This window comes from Amblyomma americanum, chromosome 8, assembly GCF_052857255.1.
Source record: "Amblyomma americanum isolate KBUSLIRL-KWMA chromosome 8, ASM5285725v1, whole genome shotgun sequence".
Taxonomy (NCBI): Eukaryota; Metazoa; Arthropoda; class Arachnida; order Ixodida; family Ixodidae; genus Amblyomma; species Amblyomma americanum.
Genome location: NC_135504.1, coordinates 151,797,373 through 151,823,607, shown reverse-complemented (window position 1 = coordinate 151,823,607; position 26,235 = coordinate 151,797,373). Strand labels below are relative to the sequence as shown.

The 26,235-nt window shown below is 51.4% G+C and overlaps 1 protein-coding gene across 2 annotated transcripts in view; it reads right to left on the bottom strand.

Annotated features, from left to right (window-relative positions):
• LOC144100731 (uncharacterized) overlaps positions 1 to 26,235 on the bottom strand; it is a 308,214-nt gene that overhangs the window by 139,193 nt on the left and 142,786 nt on the right. The gene's annotated exons all lie outside the window — the stretch shown is intronic.

Here is a 26,235-nt window from a genome sequence, read left to right as displayed (position 1 = left end):
AAGCCCTAGCCCCCCTCCTTCCCCTCCGGCGTGGGCGTGCTCACCCTAGGGAGTGTGGAGAAGAGGATATAAAAATGGACAAGCAGTACGGAAGAGGGACGCTCAGGACGACATCGTTCGCCAAGAGGGCCTTCAGCGCCGAAGCCCCGACGGCGTGCAGCTTCTGCCAGTAACCGCTCGAGCCCAACTCCGGAGCCACTCCATCGCTCCCATGAAGTCGTCGGCACGTAAGCTCGGACGCCCCAGCCTCTGATGTATAATCTTAATCATGTGTAATTATTGAATATACCTGTTTGTTTAAACTGAGCCATACGGTGTCTCTTTGCCTCTCCGTCCCGTGTGGACCTGCGCATTATGGGGGTCATCACACTGGTGTCAGAAGTGGGGTCTCAAAGCAAATGTCCTCTGAATGCTGCGACATTCATGACTTCAAAATTGTAATCAAAAGGGAATCACGGGACTGATTGTGGGACTCTTACCCCCATTTGAGAGGCTTGAGGCACCGGAGGGCTTGAGAAAAAAAAATGTCTGTATCTGAGGGAGCTCCCACTCCACAGCCGTCGCTCGGAGCAAGCATGCTGGCATTAGGAAGCGTCATTCCGACGTTTACGGGAGATAAGACAGGGGTTCCAATCTGCGATTTCTTTTCCATGCTAGAAGAGATTGGGAAAATGGGGGGATGGTCTGATGCTCAAATGCTGGGAATGGCGAGGTGTAAGATGGCAGGAGCTGCTCATGATTTTGCATGGCGAGACGAAAAAGTAAAATCCACAAAATCATTTGCGGAATTTAAGAAGCTCGCGTTTGAGCATTTCGAAACTGAACCACGTCACGTGCGGGTACAGAGGTATCGCCGGCGCGATACGTTAAGCAGGGAGGAGGAAGGAGACCAGCTAAAGAAGAAATACGCGGAGGATATACTTAAAGAGGAAATGACCGCTTTGTTCGTGGCTGGTCTGCAAGACCCCGTGCGCCGGTTCGTGCTCTCGCGCAAGCCGAGCAATTTCGACCAAGCCGTGGAGGCCGCATTGGATGAGGAACGAAATGAGGCGTTAACGACAGCCGCAGCGAGAGTACGCGTCATAGAGAGAGCGGTGCTCAACCCTGAGGTTGCTCTCTTGACAGAGCGGTTAGATTGCTTGGAACAGCTGCTATCTCAGCAGGTAGAACGCCAGGTTGAAGCGCGCGCTCAACAGCGCCCATTCGCTGGAAACCGGAGACCGCCACAAAGCTACAGGCGCGGTATGCGAGATTTTGAAGAAATCGTATGCTTCTCTTGCCAGGGTCGCGGACACATCGCCAGGTTCTGCCAAAACGTGCGCCGTGGGGAGCCACAAAGAGAAGCAGGCGAGACACGCCCTAAGCAAGCCGACAGCGGGGCTCCAGATACCGAGACAAAAAATTAGTTAGCCCTCCCCAGCCTGAGGAGCGTGGGGAGGGAGCAGTGGATGATGAAGTGGTGGTAGTTTGTGTGGCCGACGAGGCATGCCCTGTTGTGCGTTGCAAGTTAAATGGTTGTTGCATGGAATTGTTGATAGATACGGGGTCAAAGGTGACATTGCTTAAGGAGAGAAGTTTTAACACGCTTCGAAGGAAGGGGGACCGCGAGGTGTTGGAAGCGTCTGGTGGTATGGCAACCAAATTTGTAGGCATACCGGGGGATCCTCTTGGCATAAGTGGACTCTACCGGTTACACTTCTCTCTCGGCGGAATTGCATTGGAGCACCCCTGATACGTATGCCCGGACACGGTGTCTCTGCCAAACGGAGTGTCAGGTATATTAGGGCAGGATTTTTTGAGAAAAGGGAAGGTAGTAGTCTCATTCTCTGAGGAAGAGGTTAATGCGGGCGGATCAAAAGTTCCGTTTTTGAACAGGAGAGGGGCTGAGATTCGCAATACCGATATTGACACCCGTCAAACAGTGGGATCATTGGAGAAGGTATATTCGCGGGTTGCCGTCAGGCTGGTCGATGAGGCGGTCGTCCTTCCTTGGTCGGAGCACATTTTGTACGCGTTTGTGCCTTCAGATGTAGAGAGCGGCGCCGTGGGAGTGCTTGAGCCGGTCGACTCTCTCAGCAATGGCCTGAAGGCAGCCGCGTGTCTCGTGACAGTCAATGACGCCCACAGAGTGCCCCTACGGGTGGTTAACTGTAGCCAGCAGCCACTGAGCCTTCTCAAGAACAAAACATTGGCTTTCTTCACCTCTGCGATAGAGCAACGTGAGCCCACCGATACGGTACTCGCAACTGTAGAGCATGCTAGTCCTTCGGCTGCTCCAAAGGTGTCGTTCGATCTTTCTCACGTAAAATCCAGGGAGAGGGAGGCTCTGGCTGGTTTGCTGAACGACTACTCGGAAGTATTCGCCGCGTCCAACCTGGATTTGGGCTGCTGTGGCGTTATAAAGCACAGGATAGAAACCGGCACTTCATCGCCCGTTTACCAGCGTGCGTACAGGATTCCTTACTCCCAACGTGAGGAGATGGAGCGGCAGGTGCAGGACCTGATTGATCGCGGCATTGTCGAACACTCAAAGTCACCCTGGGGAGCACCAGCACTATTGGTGGAAAAGCCAGATGGCTCGTATCGATTGGTAGTGGACTACCGCAAACTAAATGCCGTAACTCGCATCGATCCATACCCCATCCCCAATATACAGGAGACGCTTTCTCAGCTGGGCTCTGCCAGGTACTTCACGGTAGTGGACATGGCGGCGGGATTCTGGCAGATAGCAATGGATCCGGCAGATGCCGAGAAAACGGCATTCAACACGCCCTCAGGGCACTATGAATGGAAAAGAATGCCGATGGGTCTGGCCAACAGCCCTGCTGTCTGGCAGAGAACCGCTGATGTTATCCTGGCAGGTCTTCTGGGGAGGCTGTGCTTCGTGTATATGGATGACATTATCATATACAGGGACAGTTTTGATAACCATTTGCGCGATATTGAGCAGGTTTTGGTGCGACTAAGAGCAGCGGGTCTCAAGCTGAAGCCCTCTAAGTGCCAATTCCTCAAAAACGAGGTGAAATACCTCGGGCACGTTGTTTCAGCTGACGGCGTGCGACCGGACCATGAGAAATTAAGGTGTGTCTCGGATTTTCCATCCCCGACTAGCGTCCGCCAGGTCCGGCAGTTTCTCGGCCTGATCGGTTACTACCAAAGGCACATAGAGGAGTTCGCCAAGCTCGCTAAGCCGCTCACCGCCTTAACAGCCAAAAATGTCGCCTTTCGCTGGGACGAAAACGCGGAGAATGCTTTTGGGGCCCTGAAAAGGAAGCTAATGAGTGCACCGCTGTTGCGCCACCCGGATTTTAATTTGCCCTTCGTTATGGCCACAGATGCGTCAAAGTTCGCAGTTGGTGCCGTGCTATCTCAGATTATCGAGGGCAAAGAACATCCCGTTGCTTTTGCTAGCCGACAGCTGAGCCCCACAGAGCAAAAGTACGGAGCTACGGAAAGGGAGTGCCTCGCCGTTGTCTGGGCAGTAAAGCACTTCAGATGCTACCTTTACGGCCGCAAATTCAAGCTAGTCACAGACTGCCATCCTCTGAAATGGGTGAGGAGTGTCAGGGACCCTAGCTCGCGACTCGCTAGATGGAATCTACACCTGCAGGAATACTGCTTTGAAGTTGAGCACAAGTCAGGAAAGACACATCTGAATGCTGATGCACTCAGCCGCACAGCTGCCGTGGCAGCTATAGAAGAGTTTGTCCCCGTAGTCGACCCCGCCGAATTACGCACAGAGCAGTGCAAAGATCCTGACCTGAAGCGAATAATCGAAAGCTTAGAGGGCGCACCGCCTCACCCCGAACAGCTAGGTTATTTCATTGACAAAGACGGCACCCTGTGTCGGCGCACGAGGCCAACCAGGAAAGGGAGACCAGAGAAAACCGCTTGGGAGAGAGTCGTCATACCTCGGTCGTGGACAGAAAGGGTTCTTCGCGCGTTTCACGATGCGCCATGCGCCGGTCATTTTGGCGTAGCGAAGACACGCAGGCGTGTGGAGCGTTTGTACTTTTGGAGTGGCATGCGACAGGATGTTAGAGACTACTGTGCGAAGTGTCATTCCTGTCTCGAAAGAAAAACACCCAAGGGACGAAGACCAGCTCCAATTCAGCCGTTCTCTGAGGTTTCGGCTCCCTTCGAGCGGACAGGTATGGACATAATGGGCCCATTGCCCACGACCACTTCCGGAAACAAGTACATTTTAGTATTTGTCGATCACCTTTCAAAATACGCGGAAGCGGTAGCACTCCCAGATCAGAAGGCAGACACGGTTGCAAGAGCATTTGTCGAACAGATCGTGCTCCGACATGGACCCCCGAGGCAACTCTTGACAGATCGGGGAACGAACTTTGTGTCGCAGCTAATGAGGAGAGTTTGCGAGCTGCTTAAGATCGCTAAGAAGCAGACAACACCGTACCATCCGGCTTGCAACGGCGCGGTGGAGCGACTGAACCAAACTGTGGCCGGGTTCCTGTCGCATTTTGTTTCGCGCGACCAGCGGGACTGGGACTTGTGGCTCCCGTATGCAATGTTTGCCTACAATTCCGCAGCACACGAGAGCACGGGCGAATCGCCATTCTTTCTTCTCTACGGCCGAGACCCGGACCAGCCTAGTGAAGTGCCAGAGGGCCCCCGTCGTGTCCCATACGCTTCACTGGACGACTATAAGGTTGAGCTAGAATCGCGCTTGCAAGTGGCGAGGGACATCGCAAAGGAGGCCTTAAAGAAAGCGGCGAAGCGCAGGAACGAGGTGCACGATCGCAGTGCTAGAGACGCGCCGTTTAATGTGGGGGACAGCGTGTACATTGAAAACTGCCAAAGGCAGATTGGGCTAGCTCGTAAGTTCCAGACGAAGTGGAGAGGACCGTGCGAGGTTGTCGAGAACCTTTCTCCGGTAAACTTCAGAGTCCGAGACGTAAACCGGCGCTTGATAAGGATACACGCAAATCGCCTCAAGTCGGCACCGGTTCAGTATTCACGAAATGAGGAAAGGGAAAGCGCGGATTTTGATGGGGACAGAAGTGAAGCGGAGCGCGCAGATAGTTCGCAAGAAACGCCCTCTCCTGCATTTGTTCGGCAGGCGCCAGAGGTGACGGCCGGAATGCCACCGGATTTACTTCATGCATTGCTAGAAGAAGAAGCGCGCGAGGTTGCCGCGCAGATAACGCCAGGAGAGGCTCCTGCCACGAGCCCTCGCGAGTCCCAAAGCAGACAAAGAGTCACAGACTTACTTAGTATGACTCATGAAGGCCGATATCCGCTGCGAAATCGGAAAGCTAAGTCGGACTAATGGCGTAAACAGAGCGGAGTTTTGAACTGGTTAGAATTGTGTAATGCCACAGCTCATAACATTGCTATGTGCTTATGTGTTAAGTTATCGGAGTTGGTAGTTAAACCTTTCTGTCATTAAGTAACACCTTCACAGGAGAGCATGCGGAGCGCATGCAGAACCTGCCCTACTTCCTTTCGTTGTCTATATTTTTGTCTGTGCCGTGATCGTGCTAGAAGTGGGAGCTCCTTTGTAACTGTGGTAAATTTATTTCGTCCAGTTTGGACTAGAAAGGAGAGGCTTGGGTGCTGAGTTTCATGTTTATCTGTAAAAGAAGATCAGTGCTGCCCCTGGAGACGCCAGTTATGACAGCGGAGGCATATGGTGTTGTGCAGTGGTGTTGAGTGCAGCGAAAAGTGTTTTGTCGGACGCACTGTGCGAGGCGATTCAGAAAGACAAGGGGAGCTGCGTGGACTCAAATGTTCGGAGAACATTCTTCTGGAGGGTGAGCGAGTGTGACATTCCTTGTGTGTGCTACGAGGTACATTCCTTGTGTGTGCTACGAGGTACATTCCTTGTGTGTGCTACGAGGTACATTCCTTGTGTGTGCTACGAGGTTCCGCGTTCAATGCTAAGCGCGAAGCCAAAAAGAAAGCATGTGACTCTTGTCGAGGCAACCGCAAAATCCATTATCAGTAGACATCGGTCTATAGACGGTCTATGGACTGAAGTAGTTAAGGTTCGTTTCTTCTTCGGGCTCCACAACAGGTGCCCCACCATCCGAGACGGTATAACCGACGAGATCCGGCAACACTCGGCTAAAGGAATGAAGACTGAAACTTTATACAGGAATTTACACATTTACAACAGGAGAAACAGCAAGCATGATTACATGGAACCGTCTAAGGGAAACCCTTCCCTCCTTGCATCGCCGGAGATGCAAGAGGTATAAATCTAGCTCAGAACCCTTTTTACAGGCTCCGGGGCCTGGTTTTAAAGACCTAGGAGCCTGGCCCATACCTTGCATCACCCAATCACAACAAACTAACACAGGATTGGTTTACAAACTACATGACACGCGTTCCAAGTTTCGACCAGGTTCTAAACACTCTCCCTAAAATACAGAGCACGAAAAAGACATCAAAATTGCTACAAGAAAATCGAATTCTGGGAATGGGCCCTCCAAATGATTTGCCCACAAGGTTTATGTGCCACGCCCCATGCATCCACAGTATTACTCCAGCTCTCTCCCTCAAAAGAAAAGCAAAAACAACCACACAACCGTGCCCGCACGTGCAATCGGTTTCGTCGAAGCTCGTCAAGCTTGTTGCCGTTCCGCAATTAGAGCTGTCATCGGACTCCGGCGGGGTGCTTCCACTGTGTGCAACTGTCCCTCGGTGCCGACTTTCCCAGGGGGATTAGCGTTCTCGTGAGCATACGCAGCTTAGCTTCAACACCGGTACTCGTTCGTTGGGGTTGTTGCAAATCTGGCCGCCGCGGCCCATCCGTCAATCCCGTTGCTCCCCCCCCCCCCTTAACATTTTCAGGTTCTTCCCACGAGATGCCCTTCGCAAGATCGCGTCGCTTCCGGTGTTTGCCAAGACGAGGGGGCCTCCAGCGTGAAACAGTGCGAGGACAAAAGCGCGCGGCCGTCACTGTCAGGGGTACTTGACCCCAAGACGGGCGCTCCTCTTCAGCGCGCTCTGCTGCCGCCCGTCACCGAAAGGGGGATCAAAGGCGGAGGGGGGAGTGCCGCGGGGAGGCGCCAAGAGCGGGCAACTGGCCCTAATGACTCTGCAGATCATCCGATCCCTTACAATCCCTTCCGAAGATTCTACCAGGGGCCCAAATGGCACCTGTATAATTATAACACAAAAGGTCGTTTTCGCCCGCAACCGCTCTGAGGGCGACCTAAGTAGTGCAAGCACTACTGCAAAAACATCGCAACACTGCAAACACATATTGAACGCCTCCACAGGTGGCATGAAACCAACACACACAGGACACCGCTCCTTCGGTAGTTCGCATGCAGACAACCAGGAATGACACAACAGGGCATGCAGCACGTCTGTTCAGTGTTCACCCAAACACTGCTCGAAGAGCTGGCACTGTTTCTTCACTGGCTGGAACACCTGTGGTCATCCCCGTCCAACTCTCTTCCCCTTGTGCGTGTCCGAAACTGTGCCGCAACTGGGCACACCACTCCCTAGCTAGTTTTTGATCCGAGGCTAAGTTATCGAGTGGCAGTGGCAAACATTCCGGGAATTACAGCCCCCGGGGTCATACCCAAACCAGGTAGCCAAAATTCGCAAAAACTTGTTCCAGGGTTCACCCGGGAATGTTATCCCCAACGCCAATGGCGGCATCGCACATTTTGACCCCCGGTGAAGTCCCCGTCGCGCCTACCTGACTAATTCGTCCGTTCCTGCATCTCCACGTACCGCACCTTGCTTCCGGCTTTGCGCAGTTGCATGCATTAGCTCGACAAGCTTCGCATGCCTGTCTTTTCGACACTCCGCTGTCTCCGTTCACCTTCCTCTTGTGCCTTACTGAGACAGTTTGGTTTTTCTTACCACTCTCTGGTGGTTCACATGCCCTCTCTGGTTCGATGGGTTCTACCATTTCCCTGCATGCCGCCGCCTCAGAGCGCTTAGGCATCTCGCGTGGCGAGTCGACAACAACAGCTGAGTCCTCAGCGCTTACGCACCCGAGAACCTCGACGATGTCTGGTCTGTTCTCGAGCGCCTCTGCCTCGGACTCACTACGTTCGCAAAGGCATCGCCGTTCGCTTTCGCCGACTCTGTCCTCCGTTTGGCCCCGTTTGAAATCGATTTTCACCCCCCCCCCCCCAATTTTTTCTCTGGGACTTCTGGTTCAGCATCGGCATGTCCTTCAGAACACAGCCGCTGATTTTGTCCGCCACCCGCCAACGGCATCTGAGATAGCTGACCTCACCAGCTACCGGTCTTGCGCCTTCACTTTCTTCAGTCTCCGCAGTAAACGCCAAGGTCGCTGGTCTTATCTCGCCGCTCTCTATCGTAGAGATATTTGCGCTAGAGCTACATTCTGCGGGAATGCAGTTCTCCGATGCGCCGCTGCTGCCACAATTTGGCCTGCCAGTCGCTAAATCTATGCGGTCATCTTTATTTGCCCTCGATCCGCAGATGTCATTTTTTTTTCATCCAGCACAGGCGGTTGACCCTCTACGTGCGTGCCCGGTGCTGTTGCACCCACAGGCTGAACTGGCCCCGCTGCCCGCTTAAGCTCCTCCAGCAGGCCCTCGAGCCGCATGCGACGCGCTGCTGCCATTTCCGCCTCTAGGTTTTTGAGCCTCAGCCTCCCCTTAATATCTGGATTTTTCTGCGCCTGTTCGGCCTCGGTCCACCTGTGACGCGCTTCACTCATTTCACGCTCTAACTTCTGAGCGTCAGCGTCTCCTCACAAACTGGCTTTTTGCCACTGCCGAGCTCCCTCCACCATGCCCAGCTCTTCATTGCGTCCCGTGTCGCCTAGCTCAGACACGCAAACAGGGGCAAAAAGAAAGACGGAAAGATCACTGACACTAGAGGAACTCATGTTCAAGCTTTTCCGGTCTCCAATGAACTGGTCGTTCTTAATAATCCGGACTGTTTACCAACCTACGAACCTCTGTATGCTTCAAGTTGGATTGACCTTAGCTTCGCGTCACCAAATTTGCTAACACAGGGCTATTCTTGGCAAGTCAGTGCTGGTGCATCACTTTCCGAGCACAGATTTATTACATATTCGTTCTCCTTCCAACTTGCGTCTCCGTTCAAGCGTCTCGCCAGAGCCAGCTCGGGTCGTTTAATTTACCAGTTGACTTCTTTGCCTTGGTTTCAATATCATTATAATCATCAGTTCCATTCAGCGTCCGCTCTTCATCAGGTTCTAGCTAAACTTAACGACACTTTAATGACACTATATAAGAAAAACTTGCGTTTGGTAAAACCCAAATTTCTCTAGGGTTCCATTAGGTGGACGGCTGATCTGAGCATGCAGCGGTCCCGTGTGCGCGCTCTTCGCCGCCGTTTCCAGCGCATTTCAGACCCTCAGTTAAGAATTTTCCACCGCTCAGTTTATTATAGGGCTTTGAAACGTATCGAATCTATATTCGAAACACCCATGATAATTATTTAAAGGAGATCTGTTCCTCTGCTACGCGCAAAGTTCTGTTTGGCAAGCCATATAAACATGCTTTTTGCAAGCTCAGGTGCCCTTCTGTAATTCCTCCTCTTCAGTACTCTGATGGCGCGTATACTGAAACGCTTCCTGACTCTGTAAAGTTGCTACTTCGCACTCACATCGCTACAGATACTTTTTCCTACGATCTTCCATACCATACGCACATTCGTGACATTATAGCGCAGCCTTAAAATAGCTCAGTTCAAGATTTACCCTTCACTGCTGCGGAAATTGAAGCTGTAACCAATTCGATCGCTGTGACGTATTCTCCTGGCCCTGATCTAATCTCTCCTCGTTTTGTTCGCGCCTTGTTTAATGCTCATCCCTTGTTTTTCCTATTTTTAATTCTGCTTTGCATTTGGGTTACCTTCCTCAGACTTGGAGAGTTGGAAGGATTATATTTATTCCCAAACCGAATAGACCAGCGCACCTTCCTATTTCTCACCGGCCCATTTGCATTAATTCGTCTTTCGAAAAAGTGCTCGAAGGTTTGTTGTATGGTAGGCTGTACTATTTCCTGTTCCAGAATAATCTACTGCACAAAAATCAGTATGGTTTCACGCATGGCCGTTATTCTGTTCAGGATCTCTATCGTTTGCGGGAGTTATTATTTACATATCAGCAACAAAAACTTCCTGTGGTTCTCATTTCTCTGGACTTCAGAGGTGCATTTGATAGTGTTTGGCACCCTTTGGTTTTAAATTTTTTAAGACAACATCGTTGTCCAGGAAATTTATATTCCCTCTTGGCTTCTATCCTAGATAACCGATATTTGATTTGAAGAAAATAGCGCCAGAGCATGCAAACCACTTTGAAAAGACAAGGACGAGACACAAAGCGCTAACTCACAACTAATTTTATTGAAACCAGGCAGCGCCTTTATATGGCGGCGTTTCACTGAAAAAAGAAGAAGGAGGAGGGCAGGAAAGGTAAAGAAATCTAAGCGACCATCATAGCGAACACGCATGAGCAAGCGGTAACTAAAACTAAAAAAAAAAGTTAACAAAGATTATTTAAGGGCGGCATCTAAAATTCGAACTCGGACGAAAAAAGTGAAACAGATGGGGTGCTGACACACCTATTGCCTAATTTTCTTATGTAAAAAGCCTCCAGACATTCACGTGCCTTCTTATCTGTGCTTTTGCCAAGAATCTTAGTCTGAGTCAATCGTGCCTCGCATCCGTCGCAACCCATAATATTGTAACGAATAGTACATCAAAAGCAGTCGGGGACCAAGCAGCTACACAGCCGGTAGAGCGAGCACGAGCAGGAAGAAGATTTTCTTCGTCCTCTGCTTCTATCGCCTGAGTTCCCTTCGTCCTCCTCTTCTATCACCTGTGTCATTGCTCCCTCCCCTGCAGCATCGCCCCGATGCGGCCATCGTGCGCTAGAGTGACGGGCAGAAAGCGAGCGTGCTAGGGTGAGGCACGAGGATCGCAACATAGAACAGGGCACAGCGGTCAGCCTCAAGTTCAATCGGGTGGTCGGTCGTGGTACGGCTTCATACGAACGACGTGCACAACGTCGGTAAGCTTGCGTCTGTGGGATGAGCTGGCTTGGGTGGCGGGTTGAACTTCGTAGGTGACGTCGCTAATGCGGCGGAGGACACGGTATGGGCCGAAGTATCGACGGAGTAATATTTCAGACAGCCCGCGGTGACGAACGGGCGTCCAAATCCACACATAGTCGCCTGGCTCGTAGGCAACGAAGCGCCGTCCCTGGTTGTAGCGGCCAGCGTCTAGTTGCTGTTGACGGTGTATGCGCTGCCTTGCCAGTTGCCGCGCTTCTTCCGCACGCTGCACAAAAGTGGCGATGTCGAGGTCAGGGTCACTCTCGCAGTGGGGGTCAACAGGCAGCATAGCATCCAGCGTAGTAGTAACTCGACGGCCGAAGACAAGCTGGAAGGGAGTGAGCCGCGTTGTCTCCTGCAGTGCCGTATTGTAAGCGAATGTAGCGTATGGCAGAATTTGGTCCCAGGTTTTATGCTCTATATCCACGTACATGGAAAGCATGTCGGCCAGAGTTCTGTTGAGCCGTTCCACCAAGCCATTGGTCTGCGGGTGGTACGCCGTCGCACGTCTATGGCTGGTGTGCGTCAGTTTCAGCACAGCCTGGGTTAGGCGGGCTGTGAAAGCTGCCCCACGGTCAGTAATAATGACCGCAGGGGCGCCATGACGCAGGACGATGCTGTGGACAAAAAACTCGGCTACTTCGGCAGCAGTTCCGCTCGCAAGCGACGTGGTCTCAGCATAACGTGTCAAGTAGTCCGTCGCAACAGCGATCCACCGTTTTCCAGTGGATGACTTTGGGAAGGGGCCAAGGAGATCCATTCCAACTTGTTGAAAAGGGATCTTCGGTGGCGCTATTGGCTGAAGAAATCCGGCTGGTTTCATGGGTGGAGACTTCCGGCGTTGGCAGTCGCGGCAGGTTCGCACGTAGGTCTGCACTGATAGAAGTAATTTGGGCCAATAGTACTTCTCCCGAATCCTTGACAGCGTGCGACTGACTCTCAAGTGGCCGGCGGACGGCTCGTCGTGACAAGCGCTCAAGATGTCAGGTCGTAACTGGGTGGGCACCACGAGTAAAAATGTTTCGGTGGACTTTCCAAAGTTGCGCTTGTAGAGAACGCCATTTCGCATGGTGAAGGATTGCAGGCCACGACGAAAAACACGCGGAACCCGACCACTGTGACCTTCCAGGTGCTCGATGAGCGGCGCTAGCTCCGGGTCCGTTCGTTGAAGCTGAGCCACATGGGATGGGCTAAGAGCACAAATGAAAGGAAGATCTTCGGTGATTTCTTGCGGAGCGGGGTCCACGGGCGCGCGTGATAAGCAATCCGCATCTTGGTGCTGCCGGCCCGACTTGTAAATGACAGTCACGTCGTACTCTTGCAAACGGAGGCTTCACCCAGCCAACCGGCCGGACGGCTCTTTAAGGCTTGCCAGCCAGCATAACGAGTGATGGTCGCTGACAACACGGAAGGGTCGTCCGTACAGGTATGGACGAAAATTGCTGATGGCCCAGATCACCGCAAGGCATTCTTTCTCTGTCGTCGAATAGTTCGCCTCCGATCGCGAAAGTGTTCGGCTCGCGTAAGCGATAACGCGTTCCACGCCGTCCTGCCACTGGATAAGTACCGCCCCAAGGCCAACATTGCTGGCATCGGTGTGTATGTCGGTGGCGGCGTCTTCATCGAAATGGGCGAGTATCGGGGGGCTGTGTAGGCGGTTGCGGAGCTCCTGAAAAGCTTCTTCTTGGTCGCTTCCCCACAGAAAGGGTATTTCGTCTCTAGTCAGTGCTGTCAACGGGTCAGCTATTCTGGAGAAATCGGGCACAAAGCGTCGGTAGTGAGAACAGAGGCCCAGAAAACGTCGAAGTGCCTTCTTGTCGGTTGGGCGCGGAAAACTGGAGACGGCAGCAGTCTTGTCGGGGTCCGGGAGAACGCCTTGTGCGCTGACAACATGGCCAAGGAAGCGAAGTTCCTTGAAACCAAAATGACATTTCTCGGGCTTGATCGTTAGTTGCGCGCATTTCAGGGCTCGAAGCACGATGCGCAGCCGGTCCAAGTGTTGATCGAAGGTATGCGAGAAAATGACGACGTCGTCCAAGTACACCAAGCAAGACTGCCACTTCAGACCGGATAAAACGGTGTCCATCATACGCTGGAACGTGGCCGGCGCCGAGCAAAGACCAAACGGGAGCACCTTGAACTCGTATAAACCGTCTGGAGTCACGAAAGCCGTCTTCTCTCGGTCTCTCTGGTCCACCTCTATCTGCCAGTATCCGCTTTTGAGATCTAATGAGGAGAAGAACCTGGCGTCACGTAATCGGTCGAGGGCATCGTCAATCCTGGGAAGCGGATAAACGTCCTTTTTGGTCACGTTGTTTAGTTTCCGGTAATCAACACAGAATCTCAAGGTGCCGTCTTTCTTTTTGACCAGGACCACGGGCGACGCCCATGGGCTTGTTGACGGCTGAATAACATCGTCTGCAAGCATTTCATCGACTTGCGTTTTAATGGCTTCGCGTTCCTTAGGAGAAACACGGTATGGGCGCTGGCATACAGGCGGCGTGGCCTCGTCTGTGATGATGCGATGCTTGGCGTCAGGTGTACGACCGACCCTGGAGCTGGTGGCGAAGCAATCTGCAAAATCTGCTAGAAGAGCAGACAGAAGATTCTTCTGCTCAGGTGCCAAGTCCGGGTTGATTTTCACGGTCTGCAGGGCGTGGCATGGTGCGGCCTCGTCTTGAGGGCTGGCCCCGACGGCGCATAAATCAGGCAACACAGTAACTTCGTGAAGTAAGGCAACAGCCGTGTCCCTGGCGAGGTGCTGAACCTCGTTGGCGAAGTTCGTGAGTAGGACACTAGTACAACCGTTATGCAACTGGACGAGGCCTCGAGCGATGGCTATTCTCTTCGCGAGCAGCAGCGGGAGGTGACTATCCGCGATACCCTCGTAATCGTGGAACAAGTCATGTCTCACGAGAACCAGGACGCTAGACCGTGGTGGCACCATCACGTCATCGTCGACTATACGCAGAGCGTTGATTCCCGGATCTCTGTCGGTATGCGCCACGGCCTGTTTCGTCGAGAACGTGATCCGGGCTTCGTTCAGATCAATGACAGCGCCGTTCGTCTGCAGAAAGTCGAGGCCCAGGATCAAGTCCCTCGAACACTCGGACAGTACCACGAATTGACACACGTACAAAAAACCACGGATGCCGACCCTTGCAGTACACTTGCCAGCAGGGGTAATCAGGTGACTCCCAGCAGTACGAATGCTCGGCCCAGACCATCGCGTCAAAACTTTCTTTAATTCTTGGGCGAGGGCACGGCTCATTACGGAGTAATCGGCACCGGTGTCGAGTAAGGCGGAGACGTCGACTCCATCAATTGTTACGTACAAATCGGAGGTAGCGTGTCGGATGCTGTCGCTACCTGCCCCCAGCGAAATGGCGTATCGGCGTGATGGTGGCGGAGGATCTTCACATTTCCCTACAGCAGCGGCCTTGCCTCCAGAGGCCGCCGGCATTAGTTTTCCCGGCGTGGGCTGGGCGAACGGCGTCCGGAATAGCTTTGCGCTCCGCGGGGACTTGGAGAATGGTAGCGCATTGGGGACGGTGATCGAGACCCGCGGCGACCGGATGTGACGAGATTCTGCCGCTCCAATAGGTGAGAGGCTATCTCAAGTGGCCTTTCGCCATTGCGAGGGCAGGGGTCGTCCGGGGCGAAACCCCGCAGGCCCACGCGGCGGTACGGGCACGCCCTATAGAGGTGACCCGCCTCGCCACAATGATAACAGAGGGGCCGACGGTCTGGGGCCCGCCACACTTGACTCTTACGCGTCCGCTCGTAGGCTGGCAGAGCGGGGTCACGAGGGGGACCCGGTGGCCGCACTGATGGAGCCGCGGCATTGATGGTGTAGCCCGACGTCGGAGCTTGACGGAGTACAGACGCGTACGTGGGTCTTGCTTCAAGCTGGAGGGGTACCTCAGATGCTTGTTGTTGGGCTGCGAGGCGCACCTCGTCGCGGACGACGTCAGTCAGCGACGCGAAGGATGGCATGTTAGAAGGCGTCCGAAGGGCTTGGAGTTCCTCCCGGACGACGGAACGGATGAGTTCGGGTAAGTCGTCCGGGGCGCTTCCGAGATGCATAGAACAGGTGTCTGGCCCGAAGGCGTTGACGTCACGATTGTATTGACGGGCTCGTTGCTGAAGAGTCTTCTCCATGGTGGCCGCCTCGCTGAGAAACTCGGCCACAGTGCGCGGTGCGCTGCGCACGAGTCCCGCGAATAGCTCCTGCTTGACACCACGCATTAAATGGCGAAGCTTCTTGTCTTCCGACATAGAGGGGTCCGCGCGCTTGAAAAGGCGGGTCATGTCCTCAAAGAACATGCGGACACTCTCGTTCGGGCGCTGGTTGCGCGAGTGTTGCGCAGCTTCAGCTCGCTCCCGGTGGTCGGCGTTTGGAAAAGTGGCGAGCAGGTTGCGGCAGAAGGCCTCCCAGGATGGAAACGAAGCCTCATGGTTTTCGAACCATGTCCACGCCGACACTTCGAGAGCGAAATACACGTTGTGGAGCTTCCGCTCATCGCTCCACCCGTTGTAACGGGCGACACGCTCGAATGTCTCGAGCCAGTCCTCGGCGTCCTCGAACACGTCGCCATGAAAAGACGGGGGTGTTCGTGGCTGCTGGCACAGGATGTGAGCTGGGAGCCTACTCTCAGTTGACATGGCAGCTGGCTCCTCCGACGTCCGAGGCTGTGTCGTCCTGGTGGCTGCCGGAAGGGGTCCGAACTCTGGGGACTCTCCTCGCAGGCGGCGGCCGCGGCGCTGGTGGACCGGGGTGAGATCCGTGATCACAGGTGGGCTGCGCGGGTCTGGAAGCGTACCCAGCACTGCCTCCACCAGTTTGTAACGAATAGTACACCAAAAGCACTCGGGGACCAAGGAGCTACACAGCCGGTAGAGCGAGCACGAGCAGGAAGAAGATCTTAGTCTGAGTCAATCGTGCCTCGCATCCGTCGCAACCCATAATATGCGCTACCAAATGTGCATATTTATCCTTTAAATCTGATAAATTTCGGGCATGTTCCCCCAAGCGCTCGTTGATGCAGCGCCCAGTCTGGCCAACATAGGTCTTCCCACACGTTAAGGGGATAGCATAGACCACTCCTGTGGAACACATGATGAATGGAGAGTCGTGCCTTATCTGGCAACCCCGCTTTCATGGGCTGCAAATACGGGGGCACAGCTTTTTCAGCTTGTTGGGGGCGGAAAAAACGATACTCACCCCATGCCTGTTGGCCACTTTCTTCAAGTTGTGAGCAGTTTTGTGGAAGTAAGGCACCACCAACAGCTTCTGTGACCTGCAACGAACCTCTCCGGAGTTTCTTCGTGTTCCTTGCTTAAGCTTTTTTAGAAGGGTCTCGCAGACAGCAGTCAACACTGAGCAGGGGAACCCAGCCGCCGAAAGCCAGCTCACCTGATTCTGGAAGCTAGCCTGCAACTGATGCGGGCACGACTTTTTCAAAGAAGACTCCAAGCAATGCGATGCTATTGCTCTTTTCACTATCTGAGTGCATGGAATCATACGGCAAAAGATCTTTTTTCGCGCGCGGGTAATAGCCCCAGCAAACATGTCTCTCAAGGAAGGTTAGTTTTAGGTCTAAAAATTGTAAGACGTTAGTGTCAGGAAGTTCATGGGTGAACGTGAGCCCAAGTCCATGTTTATTAAAAGCATTTAAAGCTTCACCTACTGTATAGGGGTAGGTGAAGGAAGTCTGCTTTTTTAAAAGCACTAAAAAATCGTCCACGTACCTAAAAACCTTTAAAACCGCCCCCCCCATTAAAAACTATGTCTAAAGACTGGTCAACTTTCGCTAAGAAAAAATCGCAAAGGATGGGGGCCACACAGGAACCTATGCACACACCCTTGCGCTGCAAAAAAGGCAGGTTGTCAAAACTTATAAAAGTAGAACTAAGATAAAACTGCAATAATGCGATAAAGTTGTCAACCGACAAACCTGAAGAATTTTGGAAAGGAACGTCTCCGTTTGCTTCTATGCATTCCTTTACTGCCGCCAAGAGCTGGTCTTGAGGAATCGAATAAAACAAATCTTGTACGTCTATGGAAAAACCAAAACCAATATCCTCGGTACTCTGTAAGTATTCAACTACAGCTGTCGAATTTTTTGTGAAGAAGGGATCGTCCATCCGTAGTAATTTAAGTTGCTTTTGCAAGAAAGTACTGACGTTCTTTTGCCAAGAACCTTCTTCACTCACGATAGTCCGGAAAGGTACATCGGGTTTATGAGTTTTGGCAGTAAAGAAAGCATTTAGGCTATTACCTCGGCAGTTTTTTATATCTTTAGCGAGAGAATCTAAATTTAAATCCTTGCAGAAGTTGCTGAATTTTGTTTTAACTCTGACAGCACTTTTTTCACCTGTACAAAGTTCTTATTGATTGCCGCGTACGCCTTCTGATCGTACAGGTCCTCCGGCAGAACAACAAAACCAGTCTCCTTGTCAGCTTGAACCAGCTTAAGACGGTTCTGCCCAAAGAAGGTCACTACACCGTTTAACATTTTGTCACCCTGTGCTCTAGCGCAGTCAGAAGCACTGTTTTTTAAGCAGTCCACACCCTCTAGGAGGCACCGGTCCTGGTGTTCAGCGACGCCTACTTTAAAACCGATATTTGACCTATCAATCTCCTTTTTGTACTGTCTCTATGCCTTATTCTGTCGGTAGTCCGCAAGGTTCGCCTCTGTCACCTTTACTTTGGAACATTTTAATTTATGACCTCTTAAATCTCCCTGCCCCCTCAGCTATCAACATTCAGGCATATGCTGACGACACTATTATCCTTGTCCCTGGAAAGAGTAACCGCGAGTTGTCAACATTGAGTTCAAATGTTTTAACATTAATCCAAAACTGGTGTGGGAAGTATCGTGTTCACTTAAACCCTCAAAAGTGTTCTTATGATTTATTTTTTAATGGAGTCCCGGCGTTACGCAAACGTAAGCCAACTATACGCCTAGACAATTACAGTCTCAAGTGTGAACCCAATATTAAATTATTAGGAGTTGTTTTTGACCCTCAGCTAAGCTTTATTCCTCATGTTAATCATTTGCAAGAGAAAATTATTGCATCTACGACCAAGCTCCTTAATTGGTTTCGTTTCCATTTTCGTGTTTCTCCATCGCATTTGCGCCTAATGTATCATCAGGTTATTCTTCCTACAATCACCTATGCCGCCCAAGCTTGGTAGTTCCATTGTCCGCCTTCCAGACTTAGAGATCGTGTCTTATCGCTGCAACGCCTTCCGCTTCTTTCTCTTACTGGTGCCCACAGTACTACGAGAACTGTTGCTCTTCATGTCCTTGCCAATGTTCTTCCATTGCCTATTTATCTGGATGTGCCGATTTTATGCTTTTTACATTACGGCAACCCGTTGTCTACGGCAAGACCTTTTATAACCCGTTTGAAATTCAGCCAGTACTTAATATCTGGTCCGACCATCCATCATTGAAATATAAATTTTCTTTTGCTCAACTTCGTTATCAGGAAGCCTGGGCTTTTTCGTGTCAACGCGCTTTGCATATTTACACAGACGGGTCATTCACTCATCACAGTGCTGGTGCTGCTTTTGTTGTTCTTAGCTCCACACAAAATATTTTATACGTTCATCGCATATCCTTAGAACCACCCTCAAGTGCTTATGCCGCCAAGCTTGTAGCATTACATTCTGCTGTGGCGTTTCCTATTAATAACCCTCCTTGTATGCCCGTTCATTTCTACACTGATTCTCTATCTCTGCTTTCTGCCCTGTCTTCAGTTACTTCATTTAACCCGACAATTATTCCCATTAAGAAAGATCTCTATCGTTTGTCTTCTCTTGCCTCATTTCTTTTATTTCTTATCAGGGGTTACTCCGGAATTTTTGGAAAGTAGTGCTGGTGCTGGTACTGGTGCTGGTGTAGTGCTGGTGGTAGTGCTGGGCAATATGGCCATTTAAACACTTATACCGTTTCATGCCGTTGCGTGCGTTCCCGTTTACACCATTCTTCACTTCTTTTATGGTGAAGTTATTGGCAAGAAAATAATGGCGGCACAGAATTATTTAACTGGATCCCCGATACGCTCAATATTCCTTCCATCCGCCTACTTAGGAGTCCTCTTATTACATTACTCACTGGGCATGGTCGATTCCCTTTCTACTTTAAAAAAATTGGCTTATCTCCTTCTTCAATTTGCTGATGCGGTGTTTTCTGCGAAGATGTTAGTCATTACGTTCGGATTTGCTCCCTTACTGCTCCTTTAGTTTCCCGTTTAAAGTCTCTCTGCTCATCTGACATTACACTGTCTACTTACCCCTCTCTTTTGAATAACCCTACTGCTTGTGCTGTTTTGATTCAAATGGTTCATCTCATCAGCAGCACAATTCCTACACATTCCCGATGAGTACCTTCGTCACAATCATTTTTCTGCATAAGCTCTGTACAGAGAAGTGCTCTGTGTTCCTTTGCTGGACAGTGATGTATCTCTCTGTGGTCTGACACTGTGTTTGAACCAACTGTGCCTGTGACTTTATCTGTGCTGATATTTTCTGTGACTTAATCTGTGCTTCCGACTGTCTGGGGTGTCTGGACCAACTGTGCCGGTGACTTTATCTATGTTGACATTCTCTGTGCCGTTATCTGTGCTTCTGTCTGTTATGCGCCTTTGGGGTTCTATGTTTTTTGTTTCTGTTTTCCTGCTTTTCTCTTTAAATTAAGTTTTTTTTTTAGCGTTTAGCTCCTTTTCTTTTTTTATTGCTTTGAGCCCGGTGAAGCGTTGCTGGTCCGGGCTCCCTCTTTCTTTCATTTATGTTTGTTTTTGTATTTTTTTCTGAGAAGACCAGTAAACGGGTAAAAGGGTCCGTTGCCGTCGCACCTCCCGTCACCAGTCACTGGCCTCCTTGCAGATGAGAATACTGGAGACCGCCTCCTGTCCTTGTGACAGGCCGCTGCACCCCTTCTGATGAGATGCACCTCCTGGCGTCCGACTTTCGTCGCTGCCGCTGTCCGTTCTGTTACTGCCCGCTTCATCACCAAGCAGCTTCTCCCGACCATCTGCACCCTTGTGCTGCTGGTTCACCCTTGGAGTCTTTGCTGCTGGTTCCCTTGGAAGCTGCCGATTCTTGCCTTCAGCTCTTGGTCCTCCTCAGCCCCCGATGATAGGCCCGTTGCCGGAAGGTCGTCTCTTCCACCTTTGCTATCTCCTGATAACGAAAGGATCCTTGTCGACTGCGCCAGTTAAGGCTCGTTTCTTCTTCGGGCTCCACAATCGGTGCCTCACCGTCCGAGACGGTATAACCGACGAGATCCGGCAACACTCGACTGAAGGAATGAAGACTGAAACTTTATACAGTAATTTACATATTTACAACAGTATAAAGAGCAAGCATGAATACATGGAACTGGCTAAGGGAAAACCTTTCCTCCTTGGCATCGCCGGAGATGCAAGGGGTCTAAATCTAGCTCAGAACCCTTTTTTCAGGCTTCGGGGCCTGGTTTTAAAGACCTAGGAGCCTGGCCCATCCCTTGCATCACCCAATCACAACAAACTAACACACGATTGGTTCAAAAACTGCATGGCACACGTTCCAAGTTTTGGCAAGGTTCTAAACCCTCTCCCTAAAATACAGAGGACGAAAAGAACATCAAAATTGCAACAAGATAATCGAATTCCGGGAATGGGCCCTCGAAATGATTGGCCCACCAGGTTTATGCGCCACGCCCCATACATCTACAGTATTACTCCAGCTCTCTCCTTCAGAAGAAGAAAATTAAAAACAACCACACAACCGTGCCCGCACGTGCAATCGGTTTCGACGAAGCTCGTCAACCCTGTCGCCGTTCTGCAATTAGAGCTGTCATCAGACTCCGGCGGGGTGCTCCCGCTGTGTGCGACTGTCCGCTCGGTCCCGACTTTCCCAATGTGATTAGCGTTCTCTTGAGCATACGCAGCTTAGCTTCAACACCGGTACTCGTTCGTTGGGGTTGTTGCAAATCTGGCCGCCGCGGTCCATCCGTCAATCCCGTTGCTCCCCCCCTTGACATTTTCAAGTTCTTTCCACGAGATGCCCTTCGCAAGGTCGCGTCGCATCCGGTGTTTGCCAAGACGAGGGGGCCTCCAGCGTGAAACAGTGCGAGGACAAAAGCGCGCGGCGGTCACTTTCAGGGGTACTTGACCCCAAGACGGGCGCTCCTCTTCAGCGCGCTCTGCTGCCGCCCGTGACCGAAAGGCGGGGTTCAAAGGGGGGGAGGGGGGGGGGGGGGGGGTGCCGCGGAGAGGCGCCGAGACCGGGCAACTGGCCCTAATGACTCCGCGGATCATCCGATCCCTTAGAGAAGTCTATAGGAAGTGTATGGCAATAACTCTATAAATCTTCTATAGACTGTCTATGGACCTGTCTACTTTCAGTAGACATTTGTCTATGGACTGTCTATAGACAGAAGGCTACTAAGAGTGTATGGCCATAAACCTATAGACTGACTGTCTATAGACTGGTCTAAAGGATTTGGCTATAAAAACTCTATAGACTTCTTAGACTAAAGTTCATAGACCGTCTATGGACTGTCTAAAGAAATTTTTGTAAGCGCGCTATCTGCCAGAAATCACGGAGTCAGCGTTTACGTCACGTGTCACGTCACTCCATCCTGCGACGTAATAAGAGGACGCCGTGGCGTCATAAGAGTGCGCCGAGTTTCGATCAGAGGGTGGGAAAAACTTTTTCGCCTTCGAATCCAAATTTCTCTGAAATAAATGCAGCTATCGCTCCCGGTCAAGCGGCAAGAAAGCCATGAAATGCCTGACTACCACATTTTGCTAACAAAAAAATTCACAGATTTCTCCTCACTGTCGCTTTAAAAGGCGACAGAGAAGCGACGCAGCAGCTGGCTGTGCGAGTTACGCCAGCGGTATGCTTCCCTCGCGGCGCTTGATGATAGCGAAAAGCAGACGAAGTCCTTATTGCTTGCGCTCCCGTAAACGCACAACCAGCGCGTGCGTCGCAGCCCTGTCATTTTGTAAACAGAAGCACTCCTGTCTTAATGAGATTTTTGTTCTTTGGGCGCAACGTTTGAGAGTACTGCAGTCGCGGCCCGCAAGCGGGCATGTCACGTGGTATTTTTTTGTATTTCGTGGATATCTGCAGTGAGCGACAGAAAGCCGATCCGTAATAGATGGAAAGTTCGACACATTTTAATGGGACGTTTCATAGACCGTTGTAGTACTTTCTCATTGAACTTGTTCGCCTATCTTCGTTGCTTGCGAAGTTGGTTAATTAATCTCGACTAATTATGCAGTTACGGCCAATACAGAAATAGTGTGAGTTACTCCATACAACAGCCAGTAGCATGCAATGGGTCGCATCGTCTACACTGCCGCGGTATATTTCTAAACACTGGCTAAACTATCTGGGACATATATTTGTGTAAAGGGTGTCTTATCATGAACAACAGTGAATGCAACAGTTTTGATATTTTGTTTGCAGTCTGATTTTGTAAGTTGCAAACACCTCTCTGTACTACAATAGTAACGCCTCCAGAGAGGCTACTCGCCTGCTCTCGGTTTCTTCTAAATACTTTATACTTGTTCGAAATGTTTCTTTAGAGGTCCCAGGTTTGTCTCCTGTAGAAATAATTCTACAGGCGACAGCTAATTTAAAAGGTCTGTTGTATCCCTATAGTTTGTAGTCCACAACATTTCGAGTGAATTAGGAACGTCATGATGATATGATGGGATGAGTTGAAAACCTAGGTCCCTGCTTATTTGGGACCGTATTTGATTTTTTTTCTGTTAAAGAGAGCTTCGTTACCGCTGGAGTGGGGACGAGCTCGGGCTTGTGTCCATCGCCTCACTAGAGACGCTGGAGTTCAGCACAGAAAACGTGGGCAGAGGGTTGGGCTTCCCCAAAACGCCGGAAGCCTGGCGAGTTGCTGATTTCGTAGCCGACGGGCCCTTTTTCGGGGTGGCCGAGTCTGCCAAAGGTGCGAGTAACCCTCCTCAGGCTCACTGTGGGTGAGCTGGGCAGGTACCGTAGACCGGTGTAGTGGGTCGCGGTCACGCACAGCATCGGCGAAGTTCATTTTTGCGCTGAAGGAGAACACTCTGAGTCAGTGCACATTGTTATGAACGGGATGAACACCAGCCGAAGAGAATTAAGGCGCAGATTCAATCGACCGGAATTACCACGGTGGTGGCAACAGCAGTTTCAATTTCGACAGCGTCAGGTGGCGACGACCAGACAAAAAAAAAGGAATGACTGGCTGCGGAAGAGCCTGTGGGATTCTTCCCACACTCGGCTCGATGCGAATGACCTTCCCTTTGACTGGTTCCGCCGCAAGACGCGACCGACGGTGGACAGACAGCAGGGGAAGAGCGGAACGGTGTCTTCCAGTGATTAGCCATGTCTGACAGGAGCCGGCCCGACCGGAAAGAGCCCGCCGTAGTTTTGGCCAGCGGCACCCGGACGAATCACCTGTGTTTTTGATATAAACGTGCCCCTTTCAAAACGTTTGCACCACGGTGCGAATTAGCAGTGGACCTGCGAATCCTCCTCGCTCCTCGTGCTAAGTTGGAAGGTCGGTTGAGGCGCTGGAAGAGAGGGGACATGTTTTTCAAAGCGATACACCTAAAGCCCCAACTCGATGCACACATCCTAGGCGTACCGCGGAGCGCATATGCGCCGAGCGCCGCGCCGCGACGGGCATCGAAAAAAGGCATCCATCTCCATGCCCCCTGTGCTGGCGCGTTTCCCCTCTCGAGTCGAACGAAGGAATTTCAAGGTGAAGAAATGTATTTGGGGGGCGCTGAAAGGACAATTTAAACCGCGAAGAAAAATTCCAGGAACCTGATAGAGCTTCAAGCCATGAAGAAAAGAGTCCACGAGAGCCCCGCGGTCCTTCTATTGTCGTAAACCGGACCCCGCTTCCGACGCACGTCATGTGTCGGAAAGTTAATGGAACACATCATTCAGACCAGAATTTCAAATTATATGGAGGAAACAGAGAAATGGCCAGACGAGATGTATGGCTTCAGGCCCCATCTGAGCGCAGAGGACGTCATGCTGCGGCTGCAGCAAGACATAATTCATTCGAGAACCAAAGACGCGAAAGTCATTATGGGACTAGACCTAAAAAAGGCCTTCGACAACGTCAAGCACGAAGCCATTCTGGAGGGGCTCCAGCAGGCAGGAATAGGGCTAAAAACCTATCGTTATATCAGAAATTTTTTAACGGACCGCACGGCGGTTATAACTTTCCAGGAAATACAATCCGGCGTGATCAGGCTGGGTAACAGGGGGACACCTCAGGGAACGGTACTGTCACCCACTCTTTTCAACATGGCCATGAGAGGGCTCCCGAAGGAATTGCGAAAAATTGGGAACTACAACTTAACCTACAGCCTGTACGCGGACGACATCAAACTCTGGATCAACAGAGGGAGCGACGCAGAGATCAATCAAACGCTGCAGGCGGCAGCAGACGTCATCTCAAAGTACGCGGAGGACAGAGGACTTAAATGTTCGCCTGAAAAACAGAAATCTTCGTGTATAATGACAAGGCACTCAGGAACAAACCTCCCTCTGACCCACAGGTGTACGTGGAAGGAAGGGAAATACCAAAGGTAGAGACAATGCGAATATTGGGCCTCCACTTACAAACACACGGGAGGAACACGATCACAATTAACAAATTAGAAAACCACGCGACCCAGACATTAAACCTCATCAGGAGGGTCTCACGTAAGGGAGGCGGCCTCAAGGAAAAAAACCTCCTAAGATTGGTACAGGCCTTCATCATTAGTAGAGTGGGCTACGCCACGCCATATCTGAACCTAAAGGCAGATGAGAGGAGCGAGATAGACGCGCTCATCAGGAAATGCGTAAAAAAGGCCCTAGCGCTCCCAATCTGTACATCGACGGAGAAGCTACTGGCCCTAGGACTGCATAATACGATTGCAGAAATCGCGGAAGCGGTTAAAACCTCGCAACTTGAAAGACTCAGCACGACGCGAGTGGGAAGAGCTACGCTAAGTAATCTTGGAATGGCCACAGACAGGGGGCAAAAGGAAAGGGTCGACATTGACAGGGAAATCAGGGCGCACCTAAGAATCCCTCCCCTACCTGAGAATATGCACCCTGAGTTTAATAAGGAAAGGAGACAGAAAAGGGCGGAAGCGATAGAAAGAATATATCGGGGTAAACCCCGAAATGAAGTCGCCTACGTAGATGCGGCAGGGGACAGACACAGTCGATACATGACCATAGTGGCGGTAGATGGGGAGGGCACCCTCATCACGGCGGCCACCATACTAGGGAAAGAAACCGAGATAGCGGATGAAGCCGCAATAGCGATCGCTTGCGCTGGCACCAAAGCAAGATATATTATTAGCGACAGTAAGACTGCAATCCAAAATTTCAGAAGAGGGAGGATAAACCCCCTCACCACCAAAATTTTAACACAAGGAGTGATTGATAGGACGATCAACATCATCTGGACCCCGGCGCACGAATATGTCAGCGGTAACGAGGCGGCCCACAGTGCAGCTCGAGATCTCTACCTCCGTGTTGTACAGGATGGGTCGGCTCAGGCCGAACATGATAGAGAAGGGCGATTAATCTCGTATCAAGAGATTACAGAACACTACAAGCAATGCCGGAGGTGTTTTCCCCCACCAAACACGGCGTTAAATAGGAGTCAGGCGACGGCGTGGAGACGCCTGCAGACTGGAGTCTACCCAAACCCAGTACTAAACAAACATATCCGATCGGACTGCGAGGACGATAAAAGTAAAAAGTGTGGGGCGAGAGGAACCCTAGACCATATAATTTGAAAATGCGCTTACTCCCCAGGCAGGGCGCAAAACATTAGCAGCAGGGAAGCCTGGGAAACCTTGTTGCGGAGCTCGGATCCTGAGCTCCAAATCACCGCCGTCCAACTGGCAGAAGAGGCCGCCGGCGAAACCAACCCGGCCAGCATCGAATGCGACCATCCCGTGCGGCTGGGCCGCTCCAAAGTCCTCTCCCCTGTAAAGGGGGGTGAGACGGAGCGGCCCAGGCGGTGTGGTCTTTCTCTGTTGGACAATAAAAGTTTTCAACAACAACAACATCCGACGCACGCGCTAGCGCGCGCGCTCAGGCGCGGATATCCGACATCTACAGATATCAGCGCCCTGCTCGCGCCTGCTCGCGCGTGAGCGCGCGTCGCGC